The 7,756-nt window shown below is 43.3% G+C and overlaps 1 long non-coding RNA gene across 1 annotated transcript; it reads right to left on the bottom strand.

The window, feature by feature from the left end:
- Positions 1 to 4,410: 4,410 nt before the first annotated feature.
- On the bottom strand, positions 4,411 to 6,190 carry LOC144827782 (uncharacterized). Its single transcript, XR_013610367.1, has 6 exons — positions 6,057 to 6,190; positions 5,608 to 5,710; positions 5,416 to 5,516; positions 5,238 to 5,320; positions 5,032 to 5,141; positions 4,411 to 4,770 (listed from the first exon to the last, which is right to left on the bottom strand). It is a non-coding gene; the product is annotated as an uncharacterized LOC144827782 (long non-coding RNA).
- Between the last annotated feature and the right edge of the window lie 1,566 nt (positions 6,191 to 7,756).

Raw genomic sequence — 7,756 nt, 5'->3', positions numbered from 1 at the left:
CAAGCTTTTCCGTCTTAAATCGTCCCCTTGGCTCTTAGCCTGTTCTGTCTTTAGGATTTGTAGTACTGCTTAGTGCCATGAAACCGCATTGGTGTACGTGCGCTCTAGAAATATTTTTAAATTCAAATTCAAATTTGGGCTCAAATCGTTCGCTGGCTGATAGTAAAGATTTGTTCAAACAGTCACTGACCATCAAAGCATTTCAGGAACCTTGCCATCTCAGCAGACTACGTTAAGAACACATTAACCTGGTCTGCTCTTCACATATTATTTTCTCCACAACACTGTTTATCTTGTATCCTAACACAGGAGAGACGAAAAAGGGGGAGAATCAGAGGGATTATTCTAACAACTGATGTGAACCTATTCCGTATTTGGTATGTTGTGGAAGCGCTTATGGAAAAGACAAAACATGTACTGAGATGAGAGTTACAACGTATGTCGTTGTCTTCTTTACAGTAGGTTTAAATCCTGGTCTCACCTCTATCTCCTCTCCTGAATTAAGGCCTCAGTCTTTTCCTTTACAGGTAGGGGTGAGGAAAGAACATTGTTATGTAAGGAAAGGACATGGGTGGTTTAAGGCAGTAAGTTATGATTGTGCATTCTAAGTGTTTCTTATTGTCATTTCAGATCTCCCTCCCCGCTGCCCCCTTCCTTTCCTTCCCTCGCCCGACTATCCTAACAGTCTGTGTATATCCCACCAGACTTTCGGGGATGTCGTGAGGGGGAGGTTATAGTTCATTCAGCACAATCCCGAGGAAACCAGAAGACAGAGCCTGACAGAATTATCGGCCCAGGATTACTGTTTCTTCTTGATTGCTGAAATAGAAATGGCTACCTTGGACGACGTGATTGCGGCTTTGGCGTTGGTGCAAACAGAGCTAGCAGCCTCCAACAGGGAAGTAGCTGCTTCTAGAGCAGAAACAGCTCAGCTACGGGCTAGGATGGACAGAATGCAGGTGAACCCTTTTGACGCAGGGGGGAGTCCTGCCCCTCACACCTCTGTGGTTGTAGAGATGCCTACACAAATACCCTTGCCCCCCCGAGAGGTTTTATGGGGATAACAAGAAGGTGCAGGTATTCATGACCCAAGTGTTACTACACTTCATGTGCAAACCAAAAATGTTTTCTACAAATCAGGCTAGGGTGGCTTTTTTGATATCTTATTTAGGGGGAGAAGCAGCTCAGTGGGCAGTCCACGTAGTTAGACGCGATGACCCTCTACTTTATGATTGGGGCGAGTTCCGTGTGGAATTCGGGAAAACGTTCGATCGTAGGGCTGAAACCTTTACGGCCGATCGGGAGCTTCTGGAATTGAAGCAAGGCTCTGCAGAATTGGTTACATACCTAAATAGCTTACGTCGGTTGGTGACCGAGACTGATTGGCCAGAAGCCAAAAAATCCGCCCTTTTCTATCAGGGCTTAAGCGATGAACTTAAGGATGTGTTGGCACACATCAATCCCCAACCCCGTACGTGCTCCGCCCTTATCAAGCTTACACTACGTCTGGACCATAGGATGAAGGAGCGGAAGGGAGAACATAAGAAAAAAGATCGGTCTGTGATGCCCTATGAGCGTGTTGGTCAAAGGGCGAAATCATCAACATCACCAGAACGAATGGAGATTGGGCGGTGAGGGCCTCTTTGACGCTGAGTGAACGGGATCACCGCCGGAAGCAAGGCCTTTGTCTTTATTGTGGCAAAAAAGGACACTACCTGAGGGACTGTCCGGTGAAACCAAAACCTGGGAGATATCGAACCGGGTAAATCGCAGCAGGAATCGCGAACAAGGAGCCGGAAAACTACCAAGCTTGAAGGTGGAAGAAGGGGAACCATCAAGCCAACATATCATCCCTTCCATAACACCCGGCTGTGTTCAGGAGAAGAACCACTTGTTTCTTGACATGTCTATGGTTATTGCTTCCGTAGAAAAAGACATCAGCGCTATTGTGGATTCCGGTCCTACGGGTTGTTTCATGGATTCTGCAGAACCTAAACGTTTAGGAGCGCTTCTTATTACCAAGAATCATCCGGAAACTGTGTACGCTGTGGACGGAAAGGAGCTGGAAGCAGGACCCATTAAATACCACACTCCTGAATATGAACTTACCTACAACGGATACCATCATGAGAGGTTGTCATTCAACATTATCAATGCACCACAATACGGCGTCATCTTGGGACTCCCTTGGCTACAAAAACATGAGCCTTTTATACATTGGACCTCCAAAACTGTACAGTTCAAGTCCGAGTATTGTATGACGCATTGTTTTACTGTGCTGGATGGCCCTTCGCGGGCTTTGGCCTCTATACAATTCATAGCCACCGCTGCTGAAAAGGAAGTGTCGTTGCCTTCTTGTTATTTGACATACGAAGCGGTGTTCAGTGATACTCAAGCCGAGGAGCTCCCGCCACACCGGGAGTATGACTGCAGAATAGATCTTGTCCCCGGGGCTGTGGTCCCTAAAGGAAGGATATATGCTCTCACGGTGCCAGAGAATGAGGTCCTACGTGCTTACTTGGATAAATATCTTGCCATGGGATACATACGGCCTTCAAGGTCTCCAGCTGCCTCAACTTTGTTATTTATCCCGAAAGCCAACGGGGAAAAAAGATGCTGTATAGACTACAGGGCACTTAATACCATCACTGTGAAGAACCAGTACCCCTTACCATTAATCCCTGTGCTGTTGGAACAAGTACGAGAAGCCAAGATATATATTAAGCTTGATCTCAGGGGCGCATATCATCTTGTTCGCATACGTCAGGGGGACAAATGGAAAATGGCATTCAAAACGCGGTATGGGCTATTTGAATACCTGGTGATGCCCTTCGGGCTTTGTAATGCCCCGGCCGCATTCCAGTATTTCTTAAACGAAGTATTGAGGGAGTATCTTGATCTTTATGTCGTGGTCTATATTGATGACATCCTGGTCTATTCCAATACGACGGAAGAACACATAGAACATGTGAGACGGGTGTTACAGGCTCTATTACACAACCATCTTTATTGTAAAATCACCAAGTGTGAGTTTCATGTAACCACGGTGGAATTCCTCGGAGTGATGCTCACCCCGTCCGGTCAGGTCATGGCTGAAAGAAAAGTCAAGGCAGTGAAGGAGTGGCCTCGCCCGTGCAATGTCAAGGATATTCAGAGACTGTTGGGATTCGCCAACTTCTACAGACGCTTCATCTGGGGATTCTCTGCTATTCTAACACCTTTGACTAGGCTCACATGGAAGAATGTTCCGTTTTTATGGGATATGGAAGCACAAGACGCTTTTGATCAGATGAAAGCTGCTTTTTCAACAGCTCCGGTTCTTACGCATGCCAATCCAGAAATACCTTTCATAGTGGAGGCCGACACATCCGAAGTTGCGTTAGGAGTGGTGCTGTCCCAAAGAGAAGAAACCACTGGACTCCTACATCCAATAGCGTTTATGTCTCGAAAGCTGAAACCAGCAGAAACAAATTACACAATAGCAGAAAAGGAACTGCTAGCGATCCGGGATGCGTTTTTGGAGTGGAGGCATTGGCTGTTGGGTGCCAAACACCAAGTGACGGTGTATACCGACCATCGAAACCTACAGTTTATGCGAGCAGCACGTCACCTTACAACAAGACAGTTACTATGGATGCTGTTTTTTGAGGAATACCGGTTCATCATAACTTCCAGACCTCTATTAATAACAAGAAGGCGGATGCTCTAACCAGACAGGAAAACCCAACACTGCATACCACCACGCCTACTAGAGCTATTGTCGAACCTTCCAAAGTCCTGTGTGTCACCCAAACAGGGGATTTCATGTCGGACGTAAGAAGAGGAGTACAAACCTGTGTGTGGAGAACCTGGCTTAGACATCATGCCGAGTGGAAGGTGAAACAAGGTGTTCCCATGAGAGGCACTCAAGTACTCGTGCCCACTAAACCATTGAGGAGAACTGTGTTTTCTTGGTGTCATGATACCCCTTATGCTGGTCATATGGGGTATGTGAAAACACTAGAAAAGGCATTGAGACAATTCTGGTGGCCTTCTATCCAGCCTGATCTTCGTCAATGGATAAAAGTGTGCCCGGATGAAATCCGATCGTCAACAACCTCAAGGACTGTTGCAACCTATGCCCACGCCGGAGAACCCATGGGAGAAATTCTCAGTTGACTTCATTGTTGGACTCCCCAAAGACCAAGGAAAAACCACTATAATCGTGGTTATAGACTATCTTATGATAGTATCAAAGTTTTCCCTCATCGACCAAATTATTTGCATACAAAAATTACTTCACATCATTTCACTATTCAATTCAAAAAGTACACTTTATGAACACAGCATTTTATCTCAAAAATTCATTTTTATTTGTATCAAAAACTTCTTAATTATTTTTTATTTTTCATATTTCATTTCTTTTTTATCTAAATTCAGTCCATTTAACACTTAACAAACAGTAGACATCAGTTCAACAATGCATATGTTCATTGATACATATATTTCTCTGCTACTATTTCTAAAAAAATTACATAAAAAACACACCTAATATCATTAAATCCCCCTGGATCACTTCATTCATACACCACAACTCCCATACCACTAATTCCACTCTCACACCATCAATACCAACTATATCCCAACTAGGTACTCAAGATGTCTCTATAAAAAATATATGAGACCCAGCACTAGAATGGTCTACGTGCGTTTCGGTGGTTTTAAAAGTTGTCCAAACACCACCTTCTTCAGGACCTTGTAAAGATATAACACATGTGGGCTCCAGGGGACCTACAAATACATATACAAAACATTAGCATAGTGTACTATCATACAAGTGAATTCAAATCTAAAGGCTTTCATTCTAATTAAATTGTCTGGTCCACATCAATCCAGCCCACAACCACCCAAGTGAAGGGGTGACAATGACATGACCCATCAAGTCAGGGACATAGGTGCAGGCAAGAGACTTAAAGGCTCGCTCTGCAAAGTAGTTGGACAAACAAGATTATTACATATAGTCCCCCAGTTTTCACTTCTAATTATACTAACCAGTTAATGTTGCTACTTGCGAAGAATAGGAATTCCAATATACCAAATGATATCCCTAGAAATACAGGGTTGTCCGTTTATAAGTTCGGGGAATTTTTTGTCAATCGATCCTATGATGACAAAAAATAAATAAAAGGAGCCACTATTAGCGTTCTAGTATGAGAGAATGAATGTAGCAAGATTTCTAATAGCCTCATTTTACCTACTTATGCACACAGATTGAGGTCCACATATTATGTAAGGGCCAACGATTTGTTCCAGTTCTCTGATATACAGCGATAGTATTGTCCTATACACGAGAAAATAGGAGATGTTTTAATTTTTCTCTCACGCACTACGGTATCCACTTGTGATTATTGCCCCACAGATATTACCTCTACTAACCTTGGGAATAGCGCTCTTTTAAATTTCCCTTAGTTGTATCTGTACTGTAGTTGCTTTTAAAAATTCCTCACGATAGTCCAATATGATATCCTTTGCAATACCTAGAGAAGAATACGTATGCACACATAAATACCCTGCGTTGCCATATGTTACATAAGGGCATTATCTTGCACCACTATTCACTCCACTCACCTTAGGGATGGCGTCCTTTCAATTTCCCTTTTCTTTATATCTGCGCTGTGGTTTAGTTTAGGTTGTCACCCATGGTGTTCTCATGAAATCTTTTATGCAATACCTAAAAAAGGATATGTATACGCACATCAGTCATCTATGCCCTCTGATGCCAGAAATGTTTCTACCTAGTTTTGACATTTTTTCTGAAGACTTCTGTATTGTCATCCTGATAATGGGATGGCCCTACTGCCTGAATTCGACTTACGGCTCAATCTCAGTGGTTTAGCAAAGAGGCATAGCCCGAGCCTCAACTCCACAATCAGACCCAGGGCCCGACAAATAAAGGTCCTACGTTCTCACTACCTTACTGCCAGTTAAGAAGGCTCTACAAACTCCGACTATTATTGCCGTGGTTTGATCATTACGCGCCCCATTCCCATTTCTCACTGCCTCTCATAGCCTCTTACCTTCTCTCTTAGGACTCCGTCATTGTACTTCAACCCGTTGTGCCTCTGCAAAGTATAGCTCAAAGCGAGCCGCATGTATGTTAACGGCTTTTAAATACTCAGCGCCCTCTTTCCAATCAATAGTACACTCCGAGGTATCGCGAGGAGACGCAGTGCAAGTTCTATTCGAGATCGAAACAGGACTTTACATGCACACCATCTTGTAGTGTGCAACGCTCCTATCGACCTTTCACTCGTACACTGCGAGATTCCTTAAGGAGGCGCGGTGCATGTTCCATTCGAAATAAAGACAGGACTTTACGTGTACACCATCTTGTAGTGTGCAACGCTCCTCTCGACCTTTCACTCACACCGAAAGTTGATATGAATATATTCCATATCGCCATAGAATGATACCGGGCTGTAAATACTACTCGTTTTTAAATGGCAGGAAATTAATATTCATGTGTGGCAATCAACCAATACACATACGAGTATAATTATTTTTATGCTCTTCTCCAAACGGGCGCCTTCAGAGGAGGAAATGATGGTATGATGATACACAGATGCATAAATTATATGGATCTTCAAAAGTACCCCAAGTATCATTGCAATATGTTTATCTCCTCTCGGTCTTGCATGTTTCACAAACACTATGAAAACATGCTACCTGAGAACACTCTTATTCCTAGTATTGGTACTGCCTGCGGTTGTTACTTTTCTGAGTAGCATAATAGTTGGAATCATTTTGTAACATACCAGGCTATATCTGAATTAAGACCTTTCCGGACGCTGTCATAGTGGAAAATCCAAAACGTGAAACGTTTCTTGCGAGTAATGTCTATTTTTTTACCCATTTTGTGTTGGATTTTTTCCAGAATACACCATTTCAGGTCGTCTTCAGTATGGTTAAGATCTAGAAAATGTTGTACCAATGGTGCTGACACTTTTTTTGTCCTTATAGCCGATTTGTGCTCACTCAGACGTATCCGAAATTCGCGGCCTGTCTCTCCTATGTAAGGGAGTTCACAGGGGCAAAATAATATATGCACAATATTACAGCTTCTGCAGTTTGTAAGAGATCTGAGTTTCACTTCTACATTATTGTGTTTAAGGCAATCTGTGACCATCGCTGAACCACATGCGTGGCAAGCTCCACATCTATGATTGCCCAATACACAGGGTAAACCCGTGACAGAACTCTGTACTAATTTCTCTTTGGCTTTCTCGCGCGTATGAACCAACAGATCCCTGAGGTTCCGATTTTTTCTATACGCTACAAGAGGTTGGGGTAGCTGAGGTTCATTCTCATCCGTGTTCAATATCCTCCAATTTTTCTTGATAGCATTTTTTATCTTAAAATTCATAGAGGAGTGATTGATCACACATACGATTTGATCCACCGAGGCACGTGTACTACCCTGCAGTAGGGCTTCCCTGTTATAGTACTTTGCTCTCTTATATGCATGGCGTACTAACCGATGTGGGTAACCTCGATTCAGGAGTCTTATCTTGAGAGCATCACCATGTCTGTGAAATGCTTCCATATCTGTACAATTCCGCCGTATGCGGAGGAACTCCCCAAACGGTATAGAATCTTTCTGACAGTTTGGATGAAAGCTTCCAAATTGCAAGATGGTGTTTTTCGCAGTAGGTTTCCTGTATAGGCTTACCTTCAATTGACCTTCAGTGCCATCAATTGTAATATCCAGGAATTCTAC

The sequence above is a fragment of the Lissotriton helveticus genome, chromosome 4_1 (assembly GCF_964261635.1).
Source record: "Lissotriton helveticus chromosome 4_1, aLisHel1.1, whole genome shotgun sequence".
In the NCBI taxonomy this organism is placed as follows: domain Eukaryota; kingdom Metazoa; phylum Chordata; class Amphibia; order Caudata; family Salamandridae; genus Lissotriton; species Lissotriton helveticus.
The sequence above is the reverse complement of the archived record's forward strand: the minus strand, read 5'-3'. Positions and strand labels throughout refer to the sequence as shown.